The sequence below is a fragment of the Miniopterus schreibersii genome (genome assembly GCF_964146895.1).
Source record: "Miniopterus schreibersii genome assembly, chromosome: 19".
Taxonomy (NCBI): Eukaryota; Metazoa; Chordata; class Mammalia; order Chiroptera; family Miniopteridae; genus Miniopterus; species Miniopterus schreibersii.
The window spans coordinates 23,110,540-23,133,962 of NC_138119.1; the positions used below are offsets into that span (position 1 = coordinate 23,110,540).

Below are 23,423 nucleotides of genomic sequence, written 5' to 3' on the forward strand. Positions count from 1 at the left end.
CTCGCGGCCCCGCCCACCCCTCGCCCCGCCCCGCCCGCCCGCCCGCCCTTCCTCTCGCGCGCTCCGGTTCCTTCCAGCATCGCTCAAGTAGGTCAGCGCAAGGTGATCCCCGGGGGGGAGGCGGCGCTCGGGGCGCGCCTCCTCCGCTTTATCGCGCCGCCGTCCCTCCGTCCCTCGCCCCGCACCCTCACTTCGCCCTTTAGGCGAACTGTCCCGGGACTGGTTCCCGCCAGCCTCCCTCACCTGTTCTGCTTCCCACTAGAAGCACGGCCGCCAGGGCGAGCGAATGGGGGAGATTAGATCTCTCCTCGTCAGACCGACTCCTGGGGCGCTGCCCTGCGCCGGAGCCGCCGCAGGCCCGGGGGGTCCGTGCGCCGTGCCTGCCGCCCTCCCCTTTTGTTGGAGGGCGGTGGTGTGCAGAGAGGAGGCACGTCGAGAGAAGGGGAGCGAGGATTCAGTAACCTGCAACTATTGGGAAGGTCCGAACAGGCGTAATAAATGTATCAGAGCTGCTCCGAACGCCTGTTTACCTCCACGTTTTGTCCCCAGCCCCTCCCCCGCCTGGGCTGTGTTTTGTCGGAGCTCAGCTCTTCCCTCGGGGACACCGAGTCAGTTCTTTGCTGGTCTGGCCCGCTTTTGGAGATAGAAAATAGCCTTGAGAATGGAGAGGCCCTGTCCTAACCTTCTGGGGCCTTTCCGACCAGTTATCCACCCACCACCTTGCCCCAGGAGGCAAGTCTGCTCAGGGAAGCGTGGCACATCCTGGGCTCTGACAGCAACTCGATGTGACTCTGAAGGGCACGCTGGAAAGTTTCCTAGACTGAGGGCGGGAAGGTCTAGCGAGGTAAACTTGCTTAGAGTTTGGCACAGGCTTCCAGGTTAATGTGCTGTTACCTTATCTTGGTTTCCCGAGGCCGTTCAAGGGGTGTAGGCCTGCCCCTTGTTTGTATTTGATCACTGAGATGAATTTGTAGACATTTCTAGGAGCTCTTTGTCAATGCTTCCTACCATTCTTTTAGCATAAACTAGTTTATGCTCATAGGATCGGGAAAAACAAGTGCTGGGGCCCTTCATCCGCAACTGCAGCTTTACAGCGTTTTCATTCTGAAATCTTGAGGCAAGGAGACTTGTTTCCTGCCCCCCACCCCCACCCCCAATTCAGTTGTGGGAGGAAACAGGAACTAAGATATCTATTAGAATGATTTTTCTTTCTTAAGGAGAAAAAGACTGACATTTGCCACTGGGCTCTTGTTGTTGTTTTTTTTATAACTGACAGCAATATTCACTTTTACTGCAAATGAAACTGCTAGAGTACATACCTTTGAAGTTCTTTTAGTACTACAGCCTCATACTTCCAGTGAGAGAGTACGAATTGCCTGCTTTGGGTAAACACATGACTTTGTGGCATGCTGGACACATAGTCCCACTTGCTGTACTCTAAATAGTGCCTTTGTGACCTGAAACAGTCAACAGTTTTCTTAAAGGTACAGTGTGATCAGTCAATGCATCTTTGCTTTGTATAGAATACCACGTACTACATTCTCTAAGGATAATGGCATAATTTATCCATTCCATTTGTCTTCCAGGCAACCCCAGAGTTAAACCTCTCTATCCAATTACTATGTAATCCAGATGAAAACTTGAAAATGGAACATGGTAGGTAATTTCAACCTTATAAAGTAACAAGTTATGAGATTTTGCTCTTAATATTTAAATTAGACAAGATATATTTGGAGAGTGCTTAATAAAAATAAAAACTAGCCAACTATTTTGTGTCAGGCACTAAGAAAGACAAATAAGGAAATGGTGCCAATTTGCAACCTTTCCATTTTCCTCTCTGATCCTGCTTCAAATGTTGTCCCAGTCCTAAACTCCTACTTGTATTTTATTCTTTATGTATTAATTTGCTAGGGTGGTTGTTACAAAGTACCACAAACTGAGTGGTTTAAACAACAGAAATGTATTTTCTCACAGTCTGGAAGCAAGAAGTATGAGGTCAAGGTGTCTGCAAGACTATGCTCCCCCTATAGGCACTATAGAAGGTTCTGTCCCAGGCCTATCTCCTGGCTTCTGATAGTTCCTTGGCTTGTGCTAGTACAGCTCCAAACTTTGCCTTTGTTCAAGTTTTTCCTTTTTATAATGACACCAATCATACTGGATTAGCAGCCCATCCTAACCCAGTAGGACCTCATCTTGTAAATTTACAATGACTATTTCCAAATAAGCTCACATTTTGAGGTACTGGGGGTTAGGCCTTACTATGAATTTTGGAGGGGACATAATTCAACTCATAACTCTTTAGTTCAATGTTTCTCAAGATTGGCCCACTGACTACATTTGTCAACATCACATAGATGTTCGTTTTAGAAACAAAGGTCTGTAGGCTTCACCCTAGACAGTGATTTTCAAAGGAGGGGAGTGGTTTTGCCCCTGGGGGACATTTCACAATCTTTGGGGCAAAGGTGGTACAGGTGTCTAGTAGACCTGTAATGCTGCCAAACATACTACAATGCACAGGGCAGTCTGCCCAACAAAAAATATCCCCACCTGAAGTGGCAATAATGTCAAGATTGAGAAACCCTAAACTACATTTTGCCAGGCATCCCAACATCTTGTACCCACACTAAAGTTTGAAAAGTACTGCAGACAAGAAAATGCTAAAGGAGTTCATCACCACCAAATGTTAAAGGGACTTTTTTAAGAAGAAGAAAAACATGAAATATATGAATAATAAAGTGGCAATAACTACATATGAATCAAGGATTACTTTAAATGTAAATGGATTAAATGTTCCAATCAAAAGATGTAGGGTGGCTGATTGGAAAAGAAAACAAAACTCACACATGCTGCCTACAGGAAACTCACATGGAAAGACACATTGAAAGTAAAGGGATAGAAAAAGGTATTTTCATGCAAATGGAAATGGAAAGAAAAGCTGGGGTAACAATATGTATATCAAACAAAACAGACTTTAAAACAAAGGCTATAACAAGAAACAAAGAAGGACGTTTCATATACAATAGCCAAGATATAGAACCAACCTAAGTGTCCAATAGATGACTGGATAAAGAAGATGTGGTGTATATATAATGAAATATTTCTTGGCCATAAAGAATGAAACGTTAATAACCTAGAGGGTATTATGCTAAGTGAAATAAGTCAGACAAAGAAAAATACCATGTGACTTCACTTATATGTGGAATCTAAAAAAACAACAAAGAAAGTACAATCAAAACAGAAACAGACTCAGACACAAAGAACAGACTAATGGTTGCGCGTTGGAGGGGGGTTGGGAGGCTGGGTGAAAAAGGTGAATGGATTAATAAATACACATTGGTAGTTACAAAATAGTCACAGGAATGTAAAGTATAGCTTAAGGAATGGGGTCAATAATATTGTAATAACTATGTATGGTGTCAGGTGCATATTAGACTTATTGGAGGGATCACTTTGTAAGTTCTATAAATGTCTAACCACTATGCTATACACTGAAACTAATATAATATTGAATATCAACTGTAATTGAAATTTTTAAAAAAATTTTAAACAAAATAAATTAGAAAACCACTACAGATGCAAAAGCCTTTTCTAGGCATAGGAACATGTTCCATTTCATTCCAGACATTAGTTACCTCTCTTATTTACTAGCCATTCTAATTATGATCAGTTATTCTAATTAGATATTGCTGCTTAGGCATTCACACAATTTACAAGTCTTACTCTAACAATATTAAATTGGAAGCTTATGTACATTTTATACTTAGATGCCACATTACATTATTTTTGGTCAACTGTCTACATTTTCTGGATGTCGTTTGCCTATTGAAAACTAGCCTGTCTGTGGCTTGCAAAGCAATGCATTGCCTTCTCCAGGCCACGAGTTCTCCCTGTTTTCTGAGTGACTGGCTTGTCTATTTCATATGTTGCTCTCATCCCTTGCAATCAATGCTGCTCTTCTCTGCATTTCTTTCTCCTCTTTTCTTTTGGCATTTGGAACTATTTTTAGGTTACATTAGTGTAGTCTTAAGATCAGGAACAAGAAAATGGTAGTGTCAGAAAAGGCATAAGAACCCAGGGGGAAATCTTAAAATAGGTCATTGGAAATTGTTAGGTATTGCAGTGCATAACAGATTGAGAACCTGATGCCTCTAAAAAATTGTTTCCCCTTAGAGAGAATCTTTCTCTTTCAACAATTTCTTAGGAATTAAAACTTATGTCATTCAAACATTCTTCCTATGACATTATGTGACCTTCAAGTTTGCTACTTCTTTGGACTATGTGGCCAACAACTGTATATTCAGCTCCTGAATTCTTATAGCAACCTAAGCTTTCCAAAAGCCTTCATCCAAAAAAATAAAACATTTAGAAAATCAACTTGCCCTAACCGGTTTGGCTCAGTAGTTAGAACGTCAGACCCTCGGACTGAAGCGTCCCAGGTTTGATTCTGGCCAAGGGCAGGTACCTAGGTTGCAGGCTTCATCCCGGCCCCACTTAGGGCACATACGAGAGGCAACCAATCAATGCCTCCCCCCCCCTTCCCTCCCACTCTCTCTGCAAAGCAGTGGAAAAAATACCCTCAGGTGAGAATTAAAAAAAAAGAAAAAATCAACTTGACTGCTGAGAGTAGCAAGGCATGGAATAAGCAGAATTTATAGTAAACTGAAATGTAAACATTGAAAGCAAATGTATAAACAAAAGTGTGGTAACATATAGCACAGTGTCTACTGTTCATTCCAGAAAGAGATCTTTTCTTGTGTTCACATCTAAAACTTGATATCCGGTGGATGGAAGTTACACAATATAGTTCCATTGGACTAGCCAGCCAACTGCTGCTAGTGTAAACCGATCACTTAACATATGAAGTCCAGAGACTACTTCAAATTAAAAAACAGAAAGGACAGAGCAGTGGGGTTATAACATCACTTCTCCCTTCTTCTGTAATGTTTCCTACTGTCTGAAGGAGACCAGAGTGAAGTACAATGAGAAAGTGATGAAATTCTACAAGGTTCTAGTGATCTGGGCTTTCCAAGTACTGAAGACACAGTTGTAAAGTTGTTATCCTAGGGTTCCTACCCCTGAGAGTAAATCCTCCCAGCCACACTTCTCCAAAATTTGTACCTTTAAGAACAGAATTACCAAATGAAATGTTTTCTTTCCCAATCATCTCTAATGTCTTACTAGAGAGAAAAATGTGAAAGAAAAACTGGTGGCCATGTATTCTACCAACACCCTTATGGGTGAACCAGGCCTGAGACACCCTTCTCCCTCCTCAACGCTTCTCTCTTCTCAATATCTTCCTCCTACCTCTCCTTCAAGACACAATTAGCACCTTACCAGTTAGCACCTTACTACCAAGAAGTGGGGGAGAATAATGGACGGAGTCCTAGACTTGAAGGCCTAGGTCCAGGTCTTAGCTCGGTTACTTAACTATTTAAGGAAGACGTCTTGTCTTTTTGGTGACTCTGTTTTCTAATCTTTAAAATGGGAACAATAACACTTGCCTCACCCAATTATAAACGTGGCATATGGTGGGTGAAGAGTAAATATTTATTTTAAGGCCTCCCCCAACTGCTCCAGTATACGTAACTTCTCTCCTAGCTCCTGAGCCCTGGAACATCCTCATAGCCCTCATTTGTTACTTCATCTACCGCAGGGTACTTTTATACTTGCAGACTGAAGAGATGAGTGATTTGAATCTGAGTACATAGCAGCAACCCAAGGTCTGAAGTGGGTTGTGACTGCCCTCAGGCATCTACAAGTGTTGGGTGAATGAATGTCAAAATCACCTGTGCCTCTCATGGCTCTTTCTCTCAAACTAATGTTTCCAAATAGCGAAGATAAGTGGTGGAGGAAGCTGGACTGATAGAAGACTAGGACATCAGATCTCCTCACTCATTTCCCTTCTCTTTCTCAAAGAGGTCTGAGATCTGTTGAAGGGGATGTAGGATTCTCAACTCTACCCTTCCTTCACTTAGGTTCCTGGTGGTTCAGATTCAAGGAATGTTCTATTCCATTAGTGATGGGAGACCGAAAACCTACAGTGTTACAGAGAGGGGGAGGGTCACCTATTTTGCTTTGTGCTTAGTTCTATGTGGAAAAACACCATGGTTCATTGTGAGCCTAACCATGGCACCTAGCCTAGTGTTTCTGTGCATGATTTTTGTCTCCTAAAAAATAGAATAATTGAATTTTGGGGAGTGATTTTCTTTATGTCAATGGAATAGGAAATTAGGGAAGCGTTTTCTTTGCTATTAAGGAGGTCCTATCGATTTCTAAACTTCTTTCTTCAGTAACTTATAGTGTCTTAAATGATTTAAGGTCTCTTGAATCATAAAACTTTTATTGTCTTTATCTTGGACAAATTTGTGGATATCCAGTTTGCATGTTGAATATGCATCAAAGGGAAAAATCCTTGAGTTATAGACATTTTTTAAAGGTACCTGATTGCCTACTGAGAAATTAGCTTCATTAATTGAGCAGAGTGTCACTACACAGAAATTTCTGGGTAAGCTCTTAGTGTTGCACCAGTTCTTACTGGTCTCATTAAGTTTATGAAATATGACGAGCTCTCACCTGAAGGGATAGTGATATAGACATATCCCTTCATTAGCCTGAACTGCTTTGAGGGTCTGCATCAGAGAAGCAAATTAAATATGGATTTTAAAAATCCTCAAAGATCCCACAGAACCATGGTCATTTTTTCAGTGTGTTACATTTGAAGTGGTGTAAAGAATGAAACCCATGTCCCTGAAGGATTAGGACAGTTGTAATGAAGTGAAAAGCTTTTAGAATTTATATACAAACAATATACTACATCCTGTGTTTCTTCTAAGTGGGAAAGTGTCATTTTGTAGCTATTTCTCAGACTTTTCCATAAAATTATTTTTGCCATAATAAAACAAATCCTTTTTTTTTTTTTTAAGTGGGAAAGTGTCATTATATAGCTGTTACTCATATTTTTACATAAAATTAGGTTTTGCCATAACAAAATGAATCTTGTTTTTTCCCTCTGCATTTCCTAGAAAATTAGGAGAAGTCTATTGCCTGAATTACGGCAGGGATCAAAGTTCTTTCCTGTGTGTGTCTATGCTACGATATGAGATCTGGCCCTAGGAATCTCATCCCTCATGTTGTTCCTCAGCCACACTGAACCCCTCCCTTACTTAATACACCATGCCCTTTGGACATGCTGTTAGCACTGACTGAAGCACCCTTCACCGATTACTTTCTATTTATTCTCCAGGCCTTAGTGTAGAGCTCACTTCCCCCAAGCAGCCTTCCCTGACCAGCCAAGACTGGACAGGCTGTCCCTCCTATAAACTTGCATTGTACCTTGGGGCATCTCTCCTTGTTATAGCATTTATCACATAGTAATGAAACTATTACTTGCCTGCGCCCTGGTATGCTACACTCTGGGAGGGAGCAAGCCATGCAGATAGCTGGGGAAAGAGTGTTTTAAGCAGAAAGAACAGGAAACCCAAGGGCCCTTGACATTGGGTTAGAAAGGAGGCCAATGGGACTGGAAAGAAGTAAGCAAGATGGAACATGGCAGGAATAAAGGGTAGAGATTAGAATGGAGTTGCGCTTACCAAGGTAGGTAGAGAGTCAAGAAAGTGTGAGAGAAAGATCACATCCCCTCGCCCCCAGTTGATACCTGATTCTTTGGATCAGGCCTGGCCTGGGGTGTGGGGGAGGCCAGGGGAAACTTTGAATTAGATACTTCCCTTAGGTTCTGAACACTGAAAAAATGTTTAAATTTTAGAATTCCTTTTTCATAGTGTTTATCCATTACAAGTGCGTGATCTTACAGTTCTCAAGCAAGTCTGCCAATATTTAATAATAGCTAAGCAATAACTGCTTTTTATTTATTTTTCCATTGCTTTTCAGAGAAAGTGGGAGAGAGAGAAACATCTATGTGAGAGACACATATCGATTAGTTGCCTCCCCCACAAGCCCCGACCAGGGCCAGGGATCAAGCCTGAAACCGAGGTACATGCCATGCCCTTGGCTGGAATAGAACCTTGGACCCTTTAGTCCATAGGCCAGTGCTTTAACCACTGAGCCAAACCAACTAGGGTGGCAATAACTGATTTTAAAGTCCTTATTTTAAGGATAGATAATCAGATAAAATATGAACATATATGCCAGCTTTAAACTCAAATAAAACTAAAAACCCAAGGCCCAACTTAGTAAGTAATTTGGGAAACTACATTTTTACTCATGTCAAAGAATTAAAAGAAAATTGAGAGTAGATAAGCTGTTCCTGTTCCCCTACCTGAAATTTCCTGGCACAAGTCAAAATTCAAAATGGGAGTTAGAATTCTAATGTGTCATCCAAACAAAGTGAGATGGAATTTTGGAGTCACCAAAAGAATGTTACGATTGGGAATGTGACATTAGGTTGCCAGGCATAAGATTTGGGATGTTAAAAGAAACCTCTCATGAATAGTTAGATTTTTTTAGTGATCTAATTTAATTCTGGTGCTGCAAATAGATTTCCATCTAGATGTCAGTTAGTGGACAGTGCTGCTTGGAATATTAGGTTTTAAAGAGTTGAGACTGAGTCTCAATGCAGCAGAGCAAGTGTGGCTGCTAATGAACAATACCTGCCTTATGTCTGGGAAGAGAGACTGGAGCTCCCCATCTTTATAGTTGCCATCCCCATTTTTAAGTCATACTTGGAAGTATGTTAGGTCATAAATGTGCTGTGAGCTGGATTGGGTCAGAAACAACTATTTGAGAAGTGTAGGTTATTACAAAAATGATTCAGGATATCTTGTCAAATCACCCAGAGGGTAAATAATCCCATAGATCTAGAAGAAGCTGGTGTACAAGGGAACCAGCTAGGTTAGAAATGTGAACTTTGCAGAAATGTGGTAGGACACTGGACCCCATAGAAAGGGGTATTTGACAAAGAAGCCTACAAATCTGTTAACACATGAAGTATAAGTCTTCAAACTTAGTATTTATATGAGCTACTAAAGTCCTTAGTGTCTATATGAGAACTTCTGTTGAAGATGATATAGCTGATGTGTCCTGTGAGACACTGGGTAAATGTTCATTATTATCTATGTTTTGCCAAGGGGGACTGTAAATTCTTAGTGAATTATCAATATAAAAAGTCTTTTACAGTTTCTTTCCTTTAGCAGTTGGGACCTCTGTTCTCCCCCAGGATCCAAAGTCCCTGCAATGGGTGGTATTGTCAAAGGGATCCAGACAGATCCCAGCCCATGCCTCCCAGTGGGCTAGTCCAGTCAGTGGAGGAACTGCCACCCAAGTGGAGTGACGCACCTGTGAGTCAGGGACAGTTACACCTTCACACCCAGCTTCCTGCCCAGATCCAAGCCCATGCTGTTTTTTAGCCAAATGACATTAAAAACAACCTGAGAGAAATATAGAGAAGGTTATGCCCTTCTGAAACAGTCTGTTTCCAGCAGTGCCTAGTCTGTGGCTAAAATCCTGGACTTGAAATTAGAAGATCTGAGTGCAGATGAGATAGAGCCTTTCCCAGTTTAAGCAGGCAGTGCCTCAGAACCTTTAACAATTCAACTTCTCTGGGCCTCAGTATCCCCATATTTTTTATTGGGAAGAGAGGGAGGTTGGAGGCAGAGACAGCAAAGAAAGGGATTTCATATTTAATGAGTTCTAAATGTTTTATTTAAAGAGTTCCCTGATTTCCCCAGACCACGCACACCCAATGGACTCACCAGAACAGCAATGAGATGCTGATCCTATAGACAGGATGAAATAGAGTGAGCCCGTCCTGACCCTCCCAACTACAGCAGGAAGTCTCCAAAGTTTGTCACAGTGATTTAGAATTTCTCTGTGGCCTTTCTGGCTACCTTGTTGTTTCAGATAATTCCTGTGGCTCTTGAGATGGGCACCACCATGAAGTTCGTACCTCACCCCTCACTTTGTCATAGTCTGCCCTAAAACTGTTATTTTAAGCTGTCTCCCACAGATGTCTGGGTAATGTGGTTCCATGTTATTTACTGGTGCGATTGTAGGCCTTTTTCCCTAGGAATGGATGAAAGTTCCTGAGGATCAAAATGAAAACAATCCAGCTGCATTCAAAATCCCGTTTTCCTTCAGAAGGCTTGTCGTGAAATTGTGTATATAAGCTGGCAAAACGTTCTCCCTAGGTGTTAAGTTTCTTAGACCAGTGGTCTTCAAACTTCTTGCTCTCAAAAGCTTTATAAGACTATTGTAAAATTATCTCTGCATATTTTCAAGCCAATATTTGAACACTTTGTACAAAGACTATTTTATATCTTAGAGTTGCAGGTTTGCCTCGTTCAGATCAGACATTGTTCATAAAGTGAGAAAGCAAAATACCTGTCTAAATCTTAGACTGGCTTTCTGTCAGGAGCAGGCTGACTGCATTTTTTAAATTGCAAATAAGGTGGTTAATGCACATCTCTGCACCCTCACTTCTGAACTTGAAAGAGAGAATGAGCATGGGTTGAGATGGGCACTACCATGAAGGTAGAGAGAAGGTGTGGTGACTTTCTGAGCTTTGCTCCCTTCTCCAGAAACTGAGATCCTCAGGAAACCTCGACGATCCCTCTTTGGTGGCCTGGAAGTATTTACTCCTGGAGCTAGCATAGAAGTGCTAGGGCCCAGTAAGGCTTTGCTTTCACTTTTTCTTTTTCTGATTGTGGTTGCCCAGCCTTTAGTTGGGAAAGGGGACATGGTAAAGGGAACCTTAGGCATTGCAGGGTTCTCTTCCATAAAGTAGTGTTAGGAGAGGACCTGTTGGAACTGAAGATTTGAACATTGATTTTGTTCAAACAATCCATGCCTGTGAACGAACCTCTGGAAAGCCTTCAGTTTTATACCCAGCTTCACTGGTACCCCAGTTTGAAGACCACTACCTTATACCCCCTTATCCACCCAAGTCTGGGCCATGCCCTGGTGGATCTGATTGCTATTCTTAACTTGGGCCTGCAAGTTTGTTGACCACTTACAAGGTACTGGCAACTTAGCTACATAAGTTTGCCTTCCTAAAAACCTTGTTACAGCTGATTAAGTGTGTCATCCAAAGTCATGTAGCACAGGACTCAGGAACCGGACTGAGGTGCCTAAATCAGCATTTTTTCCTACCGCATGGGTATTACTTGTACAAGATATGGTCTGCTAAGCATGTGAATTAGGGGAGGATTTTAAAAGAACCCTCAGCCTTTGTAGACCATTTCTGATCAAAGTCCTCATCTTCTGCCAGCCCCCAGGTAATATCTGATCACCTGGCCTGCCGTCAGCAAGAATCCTAATAGGTCAGTTTAGCCAGAATCCCTCCTTATTCTTAATGCTTCCTCTTAGACGTCCCCACCCCCTAACCCCCGTCCCCCACCCCTGTTCCTCGCTATTTAGGTTTGAAGCTCAGTCTCTCTCCCCTACTACAAAACCCTATTGTAGTAGCCCCTTGGAATCTTGTCTTCCTTACAGTCTTTAATAATGGTCATGAACGGTCAAGGTCATTTAGATGACCTTGTGGAGTACTCTGATTTACATAGATCTGCATAACATTATATTAATTAGATATGGTAATTCATAAAACAATGACTTGTTAATTCATAGGACAATTTTCTAGTGTCTTTTTGAAATTACTAAGTAGTGGAATAAAAGATTCAGCAGCTCTTAAATAGCCTTTATTGAAAAAAAGATAAATTGTCTCCAAATTACTCCTAAGTATTTTGAAAATCATTTTCCTATAAAAATAGCTGGCCAAGAATCCAGAAAAACCTTTCAATTTAGAGACTTTCCCTACCTTATTGCTTTTCTTTTCTCTTATGTCAGTCATTTTATTTGTTTATCCTGGGCATTCAGAAATCAGTTTTTACTTTGAAATTAAAGACACTCATATTTTTGTCTTTCAATTTTTAAAACTGTATTTTTTGGTATTGTCTTAGGCTAACTTGACAATTTCTAGTTTTTATTAATTAAAAATTGTTAGTTTTATTTGCCTCTGTCCACTTGGATAAAAAACAAATAGTGTTGCCCTGGCCCGTGTTGCTCAGTGGTTAGATCGTTGGTTCAGTTCTGGCTCAAGGGCACGTACCTGGGTTGCAGGTTCAGTCCCTGGCCCAGTCAGGGCTCCTGCGTGAGGCAACCAATCGATGTCTCTCTCTCATATCGATGCTTCTCTCTCTCTCTCTCTCCCCCACCTCCCTCCCTTCCACTCTCTCTAAAAAATAAATAAATAAATAAAATCAATGGAAAAAATATCCTCGAGTGAGGATTAACAACAACAAAAGTAAAATAGTATCTAATTATACTCTAACTTTCCACAATTTTTTTTTTACTTTTAACTGTTTTTTTCTTTTCACTTCAAAACAAAGTTGAGATATAACTCACATAGGCTTAATTAACCCTTTTAAAGTGTACAATTCAGGGCTTTTTAGTGTATTAACTTCCTTTTTAAGGCAGCATCTGGGGTCACTTTTTTTTTTAAATCCTCACCTGAGGATAAACTCTTTATTGATTTTAGAGAGAGAGGAAAAGGAACAGAGAGAGAGAGAAACAATGGTCCTTTGCATGGGTCTATACTCCAACCAACTGAGTCACCTGGTCAGGGCTAGGGACACCTTTTTAAAGCGCAGATTTCTACAACGTGGTTCTACCAGTTTACATATGAATGCCCTTGCTCTGTTCTTGAAGCAGGAGCCCAGCAATTCATTGGCAGTTTATTGGTTCTCAAAGGACATTTACTGAATGAATGAAAGAACTGAAACATCCGCCTTTGGATACTTAGCTGCTCTCAGCTTAGAATGAAAAGCTTTAAATAGTTTCAGCATCCCGTTGAACATAGTGATTGGATGGCACAGACCCTGCATTTTGCTCCCTTTTTGCAAATCACATTGGCAAGCAGCACAGACTAGCAAAACTGCCCTCCCTGAAGTAAAATTCAAACCTGGGTGTTGAAAATGTCATATGGTTGACTGGCAACTGTCATTCATGTTTTTTTAGTCATATTGCTATTACACATTGCCTTACAGGTTTTAAAAAATTCCTTTGCCATTATAGATATATCTGCTCATGAAACTTGGGCCCTGCAAAAAATCAAGCAGCTGCCTGTGTGGGATCTGCCAGTCCACTTGGAGAATGTGTATGTGTGCATACGATTGCTGGTTCCTTCCTTTCCCAGGAGCTCCCTGGAGTCAGAGCCCAGGGATAGTGAGCTGTCTTCAGAGTGTGCTGATAGATCAAGGCCAAGGAATTCAGTTTATAGTCTCCAGTGTAAGAAACTTCATGGTGCTAGGAGCACAGCTGCCCTGAAAGAAAAAAACAACACTTGAAATAGTTTTGAAATGTTAGATTTAAGTATTTTTATTTCATTTTTCATCGGCTTCTTTTTCAAGCCAAGTTACTCAAATCATGGGTCTACATTGAAAATGTGTGTGTTTTAAAAAGTTTTTCCCCAAGGACAATAATATCAACATATGGCCTTTTAGTTTTTGTTTTTATGTCACATTCAACATTGTAAACAAATTTTATTGAAGTAAAAATTCAAACAGAACATTCCTCCCACAGATAAGTCCCTTTAGGACAGCGCAGCTGGGTGTTAGCTCTCAACTCCCTCCCTAGCTGTGTCTCCAGAGATCCTGCAGCTCCCAGCTGAGCCACAGCAGACAGAGGAGCACATAATGAATCTGGGCCACACGGGTTCACAGCGTGACCTTGAGGGAGAAGTACCTATATATAAGAAGGACATCATTATGCTTATAATTAATTCAGAGGTTAATGGTTCAGTTTTACAATTTAACAAGTGCATTTGTATTAGTCAGGCAAAGAATCCCTGTGAAACTACTTTTAGGGCTTCCTGCCTCTTGCCTGGATTGCTGGCGCTGTGTCCTAACTGGTGTGACTGCCTCTGTTCTCAGGGGACTGATTAGAATTGCCAGATAAAGTCCTGAATGTCATGTGAAGTGTGAATTCCAGAAACACAGAGGAAATGTTTTAGTATAAGGTTACCCAAAATATTCAGTGTATTTTGCCCCCCAATATTACATAGGATGACTATAACATACGATGGCATGACCTGTCATGAAATCTTTTAAAATTCTTCTCACCGACAGTGCTGACCACTTCTAAATCTCAGTAACCAGCCTCCTTGCGTTCTCTAAACTGAGCAACTCCATTGTGCTGTCTTGCAAGCAGCACATTGAAACCTAGACTGAGTATCTCCCCTCCCAAGTTCTCAGTGTCACTATCCATCCAATTCCTGGACTGTCCTGGACCATCCCTTTGCCCCCACACCCCTCAGGGGGCGGTCTCTGAGCTTTTTCATCAGCTTTTTTTTTCTCTCCCTCTTCTAGTCTCAGCAGCCAGCCATACCTTTAAGAAGACGATAGCACATTCCCTCCACTGCTTAACACTTTTACAGCTGAAAGAACTTTTTAAAATAGTTTTCAGCCCCTCAGCTGCTCAAAATCCTTTCGAGGCTATTTCATTCAAACTAAAATCCAAAGTCCTTGCAGTGGCCTATATCGTCCTACAAGATCTCCCTTCCCACCTCTCTGACCTCATCTCCTCTGATCCTTTCTCCTGATTTCTTCTGCTCCAGCCACCCACACTGACCTTGTTTTTCATCCAGGTTGGCCAGGTATCCTCAGGACCTGTGCATGTGCTATTTCTGCTACCTGGAGGACCTTTTCTCATTCCTACCAGCTTTCTCAGATGTCACCTTGTCAGCAAGGCCATCTCTGATCACCCCATTTGAAATTGCATCCCCCACTTTGACACTCCCTATTTTCTTCTCTGCTTCAGATTCATTTATTTTACTTATTTATTTTGTTTATTATCTATCTCTCCAGTAGGAAGTAAGCTTTATGATGATAGGATTTTTTTTTTTACTTTGAAATTCCCAGTACCTAGAAAGGTACTTTGTTTATAGTAGGTGCTCAATAAATTTATTTGAATAAGTGAATGAGTCAATAAATAAATCTTGTATATCCACTTTCAAATCATAGTTTTCTTATGGGAGAAGATGCCTGTTCTGTTCACCACTGTACACACCTTAGTGGTTTTTTTAAAAATTAAATTCATTTAAATTGGGAGTGGTAAGAATGATAATAGAGTGTATCACTTTAAGAATACTTATGTTTGTATTTAGTGTGTTCTGAAGGTGGCAGAGCTTCCTATTCTGTACAGAATCCTTAAAAGAGAAACCTGTTGGTACAATGTATTCCCTCCTTACTGGAACAAATGTTAGGCTTACACTGTTTGCAAAACTAAAAATTGGAGGTGTGTGTTATATGGGAGCATTGTGGAAAAAGAATTTTGCTGGTTTCAAAGTATCAGCACCTGCACAGCCGCCCTTTAGCTGGAATCATAATCAAATGGGTAGGTCCTCAGTTCCTTATTGGAAACCTTTAGGACCAGCTCAGTTCAGGATTCAGATTCCTTACCTCCTCCACCCTCAGGTTTCAGAAGGTAGAATGTGCTCAGTCCTTCATTCCAGACCCATAGACCCTGGGGCAGTGGCAAGTAATCAGCAATCTCAACACTTAGGCAGAGAAAAGGGTCAGTGGTCACAACTGGGTAGGATAAAGGTAACAAATGGCCCACCTCAGTTCCATTTAGGTTTTTCCTCAAAAGTGAATTTTGATGCGAAAAGCATGGAAACTTTTGGTTTCAGAGCTTTTGAGTTGTTTTCTTGGCCTGGGGGTATTGTTGCTGGACTGGTTGGTGTTGCATGACCCAGGGGGCTGTTGGTTTCAAGGAAATTCATGCCCCTCCTCTCAGTTTCAATCCCAGCGATGGAACAAATGACATGTCATTCTGATTGAATGACAGCTCAGTGTTATCCGATAAACCAATTGTTTAATTTTGGATGACTTCATCTATAACAATTCAAGCAAACAGATGCAAGTAGGAAAGTGACCTTTTCTTTTTTACTCAGTATCCAGAACCATGGCTAGAAGAACACGGCCACATCAATAGTTATGCAGAAACCAGTGTTTTGATTTATTGCTTATAGAGATTGAAATCCATAAGGCAGAGGCTGATCTCAAAGTCTAGCATTTAGACTCTATAGCAGGGGTCAGCAAACCTTTTCTGTAAAGGGCCAGATAGTAAATATTTTCAGCTTTGCGGGTCAAGTATCTTCTCTGTATGTGCATATTTTCAATACCTCCTCTGACCCACCCGCCCCATTCCCTGCCCAGAGAAGACTGCCTGATCTGGGATTGTCAGCAGAGTAGGATAAAGCCATCAAAGGAAAATCCTGTTGGTATTTGGATTTTGTAAAAGTTACCCTTATCACATCAAGCACTCTTCTCACTCCAATAGATAGTCAAATAATTTCTTGCTGGTAAGAAAACAGCTTCTTATCGGAAAGGCATTTCTTGGAAGAGGTTCACCTCCAGAAGGAGATGACCCCAGGGAAGACCATGCTGCCAGCAAGGGGCTGGGTGATGTCATAACCTGCTGTGTGGGTTGTAGATTTTTACTGTGTAGGTGTCCTTTGTTGGATCCATAGTATCAAATTACACAAAATTCTGAGGTTTTACTTATTAAAAGTTAACTGCCCGCCTGGGATATTTATTTGTGTTAAAAAGTGCTTTTTTAAAAAAAAAATTATTGATTTCAGAGAGAGGAAGGGAGAGGGAGAGAGAGATAGAAATATCAATGATGAGAGAGTCATAGATCGGCTGCCCCCTGCATGCTCCCTACTGGGGATTGAGCCTGAAACCCAGGCTTGTGCCCTGACTGGGAATCGAACCGTGACCTCCTGGTTCGTAGGTCGATGCTCAACCACAGAGCCACACCAGCCAGGCAAAAGATGCTTTTTAAAATATAAAATATTTTTGTTGTGCTGAATATCATCTACTGTGCTGAGCAGTTTACCTTCATTCTTCTGGGTTGTCCCCACCACAGCCCTGTGAAGTAGGTACAATTAGGAAACCAAGACTTGGATCAAATGACTTATTCAAGGTCACCCAGTTAGTGTCAGAGCTGAGTTTCTAACCCAGATCTTGTAGTCAGCCCCTAATACTCTTGAGTATTGCAGAATATGGCCTCATAAATATGCATGTATGTGTGTGTGTATCTATATATCTATGTCTATATCTACTCATCTATATCTATATATCTATATCTATATCTATATCTATCTATATCTATATCTATGTATCTATATCATCTATATTTTTTTTTCCACAAGAAGAGGAAAGGCTTGTTGGTTATGCTGTGGTGTTTTGTGTAGATGATCTTACCATGAAAAATACATAAAAATTGTTTTTGCATATAGTGTAATTGATTCCATTTTTTTGTCTAAGGAATGATAGCATGAACCTTTTCTTTTTAAAGGATACTGGCTCTTCTCTTTGTCGTCTTAGCACAATCTTCTAGCAGGTTTTTAAAAAAAATTTTCAAATGTGGTTTTTAAAAAATTAGTTTGGGTTTGTCACGAAGATGTATTTCCAAGGGAAAGTTATAACCCTTGTGACATTTCCCATTCTAAGTCCTTAAGACAGGTTTTCCTAAGGTTTGAACCTTCCCTAATAAGCATTAAAAACACTGAAGAAATAGAAAATAATTAAGTTAATTTAGCACCTATGGTATGACTAACAGTCTTTTCTCAAGGAAAGGTTTGAAATTGCTTGTTCCTTGGATTTTCTGTGTCTAAAGTAGAGAAGCATCCCTAGTTGTAATTATTTTGAGCTCACTGAAGTCTTTAGGAGTCTATATTTTATCATCAGTGCCTGGGCTCAAGACTGTTTTTCTCATTGTATAAGCAAAGCCTGACTGAACCTAGAAGAGCAATAAACATCCCTTTGGAGACTTTCTCCTAAGAGAGGAGATGAGAGGCTGCATCGCAAAGGGAGCACAGTCGTAAATCCCCTGTTGGACAAAGTGGTGAAAGAGAAAGAAAGAAAGCAAGCCCACCTATGCTCCTTTTGTGCCAAATATAGGAAACGCCAGGTATCAAAACAAACAGAAATTATTTGCCAACCAGATGCCTTCTGCAGAGGCAGATATTTTCAGTTCTGCTGCTAATTTCTAATCCTTGATTTATCAATTCTGGGCAATATCTGCTGACTCCTCGCTATAAAGGATGGGAGAAATTCTCATAGAAACTTCTACCTTAATTGCTGTCTTTTACCTCCTGGTATATTTTTTAGCTCTCATATTACCTTCAGTTCTAGTGGTTGCCTTGAACACCTGGACAGTACAGATGGCCTGTATTTTCCAACTGATGGTTAGCTGTTCCTACTGACTTCTTGCTTTGAAAGCTGAGGAATTTAGCACAGCTATTCAGTCTTCCACTCTTTTCCTCCCACTTTTCCTTAGTTGTGTTTTCCTTTTATACTGCCGTGGTTTATAACATTTACATTTATAACATGCTTTGTTGTTGCCCAGCATCTTGGTCAGCTGTTGGTTGCCCTTAGGATAAAGTCCACATTCTTTACTGCAGCGAGTAAAAATCCACCCGGCCCCAACCTATCTTCCTGGCCTAATCTGCAGAACAGGAGTTCTTCGTGTCCTCCTGTACACCATGGCCTTTTATCTCACTGGGACTTTGTGCATTTTGTGAACTCTAACTGGAACTCCAGCTGCTTTTCTTTCATATGGCAAATTCCTACTCATGGTACAAGACCCAGTTCCCATGTACCCCTTTCACAGAAGCCTTCCTGCCTCGCATTTTGAGCTCGTCAATCCCAAGGGTCCTGACGTCCCTCTTCCCTCCTCCATCACAACACTTTCACATTAAGCTACAAGGTGGGGTTTATGCATCTGCTTCCTCTGCTTGAATGTGAGCATGAGGCGTGTGCATTTCGTTTCTGTGTCTCTAACGCCCAGTATAGTTTCCTCACACTGAATGAATGAATGAATGAATGAATGAATGAATGAATGAATGAATGAATAGATGAATGAACGAATGGCTAAGAAAACGTTTTAACAAACAGATCAACCAATGCATTTGGGGTGTTTTCTTCCCTAAACTGATTTTATTCAGCAGAGTTTTCAGTGCTGCTTGCCTGGCCTGGTTTATAGTCTTCTTCCGTTTGTATACCTTATCTACCTCCGTGGGGTCAGAATAATTGAGAAGAAAATAATTTCTGCCCGTGTTGTTGGTAAATGCTCACCTTTTCAACACTCAGCTCTAACGTGAGGAAGAAAGGGGTTCTGCCTTTTTTTTGTATACTAAGTCCATCTTTAAAAAAGATCACTAAGTACAGTATACATTTGAGAAGGAAATCAGTTCCCAGAAGTGATTATTTATTTAAAGCAATTCCTTAGAAACTTCTGGAACTGCACGATCCATTTTGAGTAAACCCAGCATGTGGCCACAGGTTCAGATGAACTGGCACAATGTCAGCTCTCTGTTGACTAAAACCAGCTCGCGTGTTGATCCTCACGCACTTGCTAGATTTCTGCTATGCGTTCACCTCCTACCACTGTAAGGCTGATTAGCCAATGGTGAAAGGCTGCTAGTGAACTGAGCACCCAGATTATCATTATAATTCTGTGACTCCCGAGACAGTATAACTTAAAAAGGTATCCTGGCAATACATGAGCCACCTTATAAAAGAAAGAATAGCAAAGTAGAGACCTGGAGGCTCATCGCCTGAGTTAGGATCCCGGCTCTCTGCTGCTTTCTGTATGCAGGACCTTGAGCAAGTCACGTTAACTTCTCTAAGTTTCTTTCCCCAGCTGCCAAATGGAGAATTTTAATATGAATGAATGCATAAACGAGCTGAGAGCCGTGCTCAGCATATCACAAACAGCCAGCAACTACCAGCAATAATTACATCTGTTGTAAGGAAAAAAGCAAAGGGTCCTTTCCCTGTGGGAGTCACTATTAACCACTTGGAGCGTGTACTCCTAGAGCAGTGAATTTTAACCCAGTCGCAGAATTGCTACAGGAATGTTAATGCAGCTGTGACTTGCTTCAACAAAACCTCAGCGCACAGTCTACAAACAGTTTTTCTAAGGAAATTTGCTTCCAAGGCCTGGTTTCTATGTTATTTCGTGGTTTTTCAGTAGCAAGGAAGATACCGGAAGGAAATACAAGGGGATACAGTTGCTGAAGAATTCATGGGCCGAATGTATTTGGAATTCACACACTGTCGTTATGAATTCAGTATTTGTGACAAGCATTCTGGGCGAACAGCCAAACGATGGGGCCGGGTCTTTCTGGAACTTCATATAGATGTAGATTATATTTTAAAAATTGGCCTTCTATATGTTCTATTTCTGGTCCTTGAGAGGAAAGCCGTTGCTTAGCAACCAGTGGTTGCTACTTGGCCCACGTGTAAAATGGAAAGCCTTGTAAACCAGAGGCAAACAATTCTGTCTATTAGCCCTGCCGAGTTACTGGTTTTAAGAGCTAAGCTGGCAATTTAGTTTATGGTTCTTTGTGCAGAAAAGATAAAAATGAGACAGACTCTGTATTGTGATATTTACTAATTATCTTTAAAGATTACAGGTTGATTCACAAGATGTAAATTAGTATGTGAAAAAAGAGTAACTCAGGGATATAAAAAAATTATCTAAGGTTTGAAGTTTGTATTTAAAGTTTCAAGTAAGGAATACTTACATCGTAAAACAAAAAGGGAGAAATGTAAAATACGTATACTGAATTCTTGAGTTAAAGCCAACAACAAAAGTATGTTTATACCCTACGAAACTTTTAAATGAGTTTTTATATGTATCTTATTCATTCATCTAGGTTTTTAACAAAGATTGTTCACTAAGAAAAGAGAGATTAGGTCATATGGTGGTGGGAATCCCTTGGCTGCTATTAACAAAAACTCTGGCCAACGGAAGCTAAAGAATATTTATTGGTGCAAAGGATTTGGTGGTGCTGATGATGTGCTCAGAATGAATAGGATATTGGAGAACAAGGCCTGGACATGGCCTGCAATGTTAGGCGCTCCGGAAAACTTCTTGTGTTCAGAACCGCTGCTGTTTGCTTGCATCTCTCTCAAGTTTCAAAAGCCCAGGGAAAGAACCTGTTTGGCTCATTCGCCATATGCCTGCCTCTTGGCTGGGGTGATTTGGGTCCAGGAAGGATCTGGTCTTTCCAACTTCCATGGGGGCGTGAATCTAGGTTTATAGGACTGAACACTTCTCAAGAGATTTCTTTTCCCCAAATTGGAAACCTGGGTGCTTTTAGGAAAGAAATGGCTGCTGGATATATATATATATATATGAATATATGTTGTGGATATACATTGTGCAAGACTTTCAGTCTACAGTCAACTCATCTGAAACATGATTGCTTCTTTCTCCTCTTGTTCCTGACCTCTGAAGTGGATATAAAATCCTGGACTTCATGTATTTACTAGGCATTGTAAAAATTATTGTTCAGTTAGTGGTATCTGGGTCATTTTAGAGAGGCAATACATAAGTACAGTTAAATTTATGAAACAGTGGTGTTTGCATATTTTCATATACAACTTAAGTTGAGTCATTTTTTATAGTTTGAATCTTTATAATATCCCTGACTATCAAGGACATTAAAGAGATCTATAGAATCACAAAAATTAAATCAAAAGTTTGATTTAATCAAGCAGAAAATTAACCAAGGTGACTGAGTTTGACTCTTTATACAATGCAGAGCAAGCCAAACGGGCAACATGCCACATCATTCCTTTTTGCATAACCGGATTTTTCATTCATATGTTAGCATTAAACATGGCCTTTAAATACGCTGATTTTCCTATGATAGCTCATCATGCAGGAAATGAAACAGATTCTGTTGGCAGAAGAAAAAAACAGGAGATATTTTGTTTATAAGTAAGAGAACAGTAATAAATCTTCCTTTATAGATAAGCAAATGTTCTTAGAAAATAATAGTGGCATTTATTTAAGGGAAAATACTTCATAGTAAATATATAAGAAGACTTTCTCTGATCAATGCTACTTGATAAAATATTCAAGATCTTTTTAAGATATCTGGAACATCTTAATACTTGTAATAATTTATTTGTCTTGTACACAATGCTTCTCAGATAATATATGTGTATATAATATATGTACATATATACACGTGTGTGTGTGTGTGTATATATATATAATGTCTATACATATATCTATTCCTATTTAATCCTTACAACTACTATATAAGCCGAACAGAGCAGGTGCTTTTCTCTTTCTTACTTTATAGATTTAAAAAAAATGATGCTCAAAAATGTTAAATGACAGGCCCAAGGTGACAAAAAAAGATAGATGTTCAATTTGAGATTAGAAACTACTAAATTCTGCTGCCCAGAGTTTGGTAGTTTCCAGGGATCCACGTTCCCTTAGCTGCCCTCAATGAGGCATACTCATGTTTGTGGTTAATGACACTCTGGTTCTGAGGTCCTGCAATCTGTTTAATTCAATCCAACACGCATTTGCTGAGTATCTATGGCTTGTTTGGAACTGTTCTAATGAACATGGGGAACACAAAGAAAGGTCCAGACAGTCCTTGCCTTCAGAGAATTTACGTCACTTTTAGGGAGGAAATGGATACATAGATGAAATGAGTGCGTAGGAGAAAGAATGGAATCGAATGCCACTATCTGGGATATGTCGCTCACAAAATCCTTGAAGAATGGATCTGATTCAGGGAGGGGGGAAAATGCAAAAGCATTCCAAGGGGCAACAGGGGTGTGTGTGTGTGTGTGTGTAGAGGCTGGAACAACATTTGCAACCTGATGAAAGTGACACCAGGCGAGAGAGAACCTGAGCTGTCAGGAGTACAGCATATGTGTGGTGAGTAATAGGAGGGAGGCTTCTTGGTGCCCAGTTGGCCTCAGAGTTACATAGTGTCGAGAATCTCTACTATTTCCAGTGAACACTGCATCCTAGGAATGTAAGGGAAGAGCAGCACTGATTGTAAAAATTAAAACATAATGCTCAAGATCCTCTTATTCTGTCCAGTTGTCCTATTCTAGTCCTATGGACTCAGCTCCTGGGAACTTACACCTCTGCTCCTGTGTTTGTAGAGGGCCATCAGGGGTGTGTGTGTGTGTGTGTGTGTGTGTGTGTGTGTGTGTACGCTCACCATTGGGTAAGTGTGTGTAAATATATTTGAACACATGGCCATAAAGCTCCTCTTAGGAAAAGAGGCTTCTTTGTTTAGGAAAATGTTATAAGAGTACAAGGTGAGGCACAGTTTGCAAGGAGACAGGGAAATCAAAGTCACATCTATATAATGAAGGGACCGGAATTTGGGAGGGAGGGTAGGCTGAAGAAATTGGTGAAATGTAGAGAAGGAAGCCAGAGCCTGAGGAGAAAGGACAGCTGGTGAGAAAGTTCTAGAGCCAGGTTGACTGCAGGACTTTTAAGAACAGGGATATTTAATTTTTACTTTTAAATTGCTTTTGTTGCCCCCCTGCAAATCTCCACTGCCTTGAATCTTCCGTAAAAGTGAGTTACACCCAGAGCCTTGAGTCGGTGGTGTTTTGGGAAGTACATGAAAGGAGGTG

General features: G+C 40.7%; 1 long non-coding RNA gene across 1 annotated transcript in view; it reads left to right on the forward strand.

The window, feature by feature from the left end:
- Positions 1-39: 39 nt before the first annotated feature.
- LOC308549271 overlaps positions 40-23,423 on the forward strand; it is a 37,969-nt gene continuing 14,585 nt past the window's right edge. Inside the window, exons 1-2 of the long non-coding RNA XR_013997744.1 lie at positions 40-87; positions 1,587-1,656. This is a non-coding gene — a long non-coding RNA (uncharacterized lncRNA). The remainder of the gene's footprint in view (positions 88-1,586; positions 1,657-23,423) is intronic.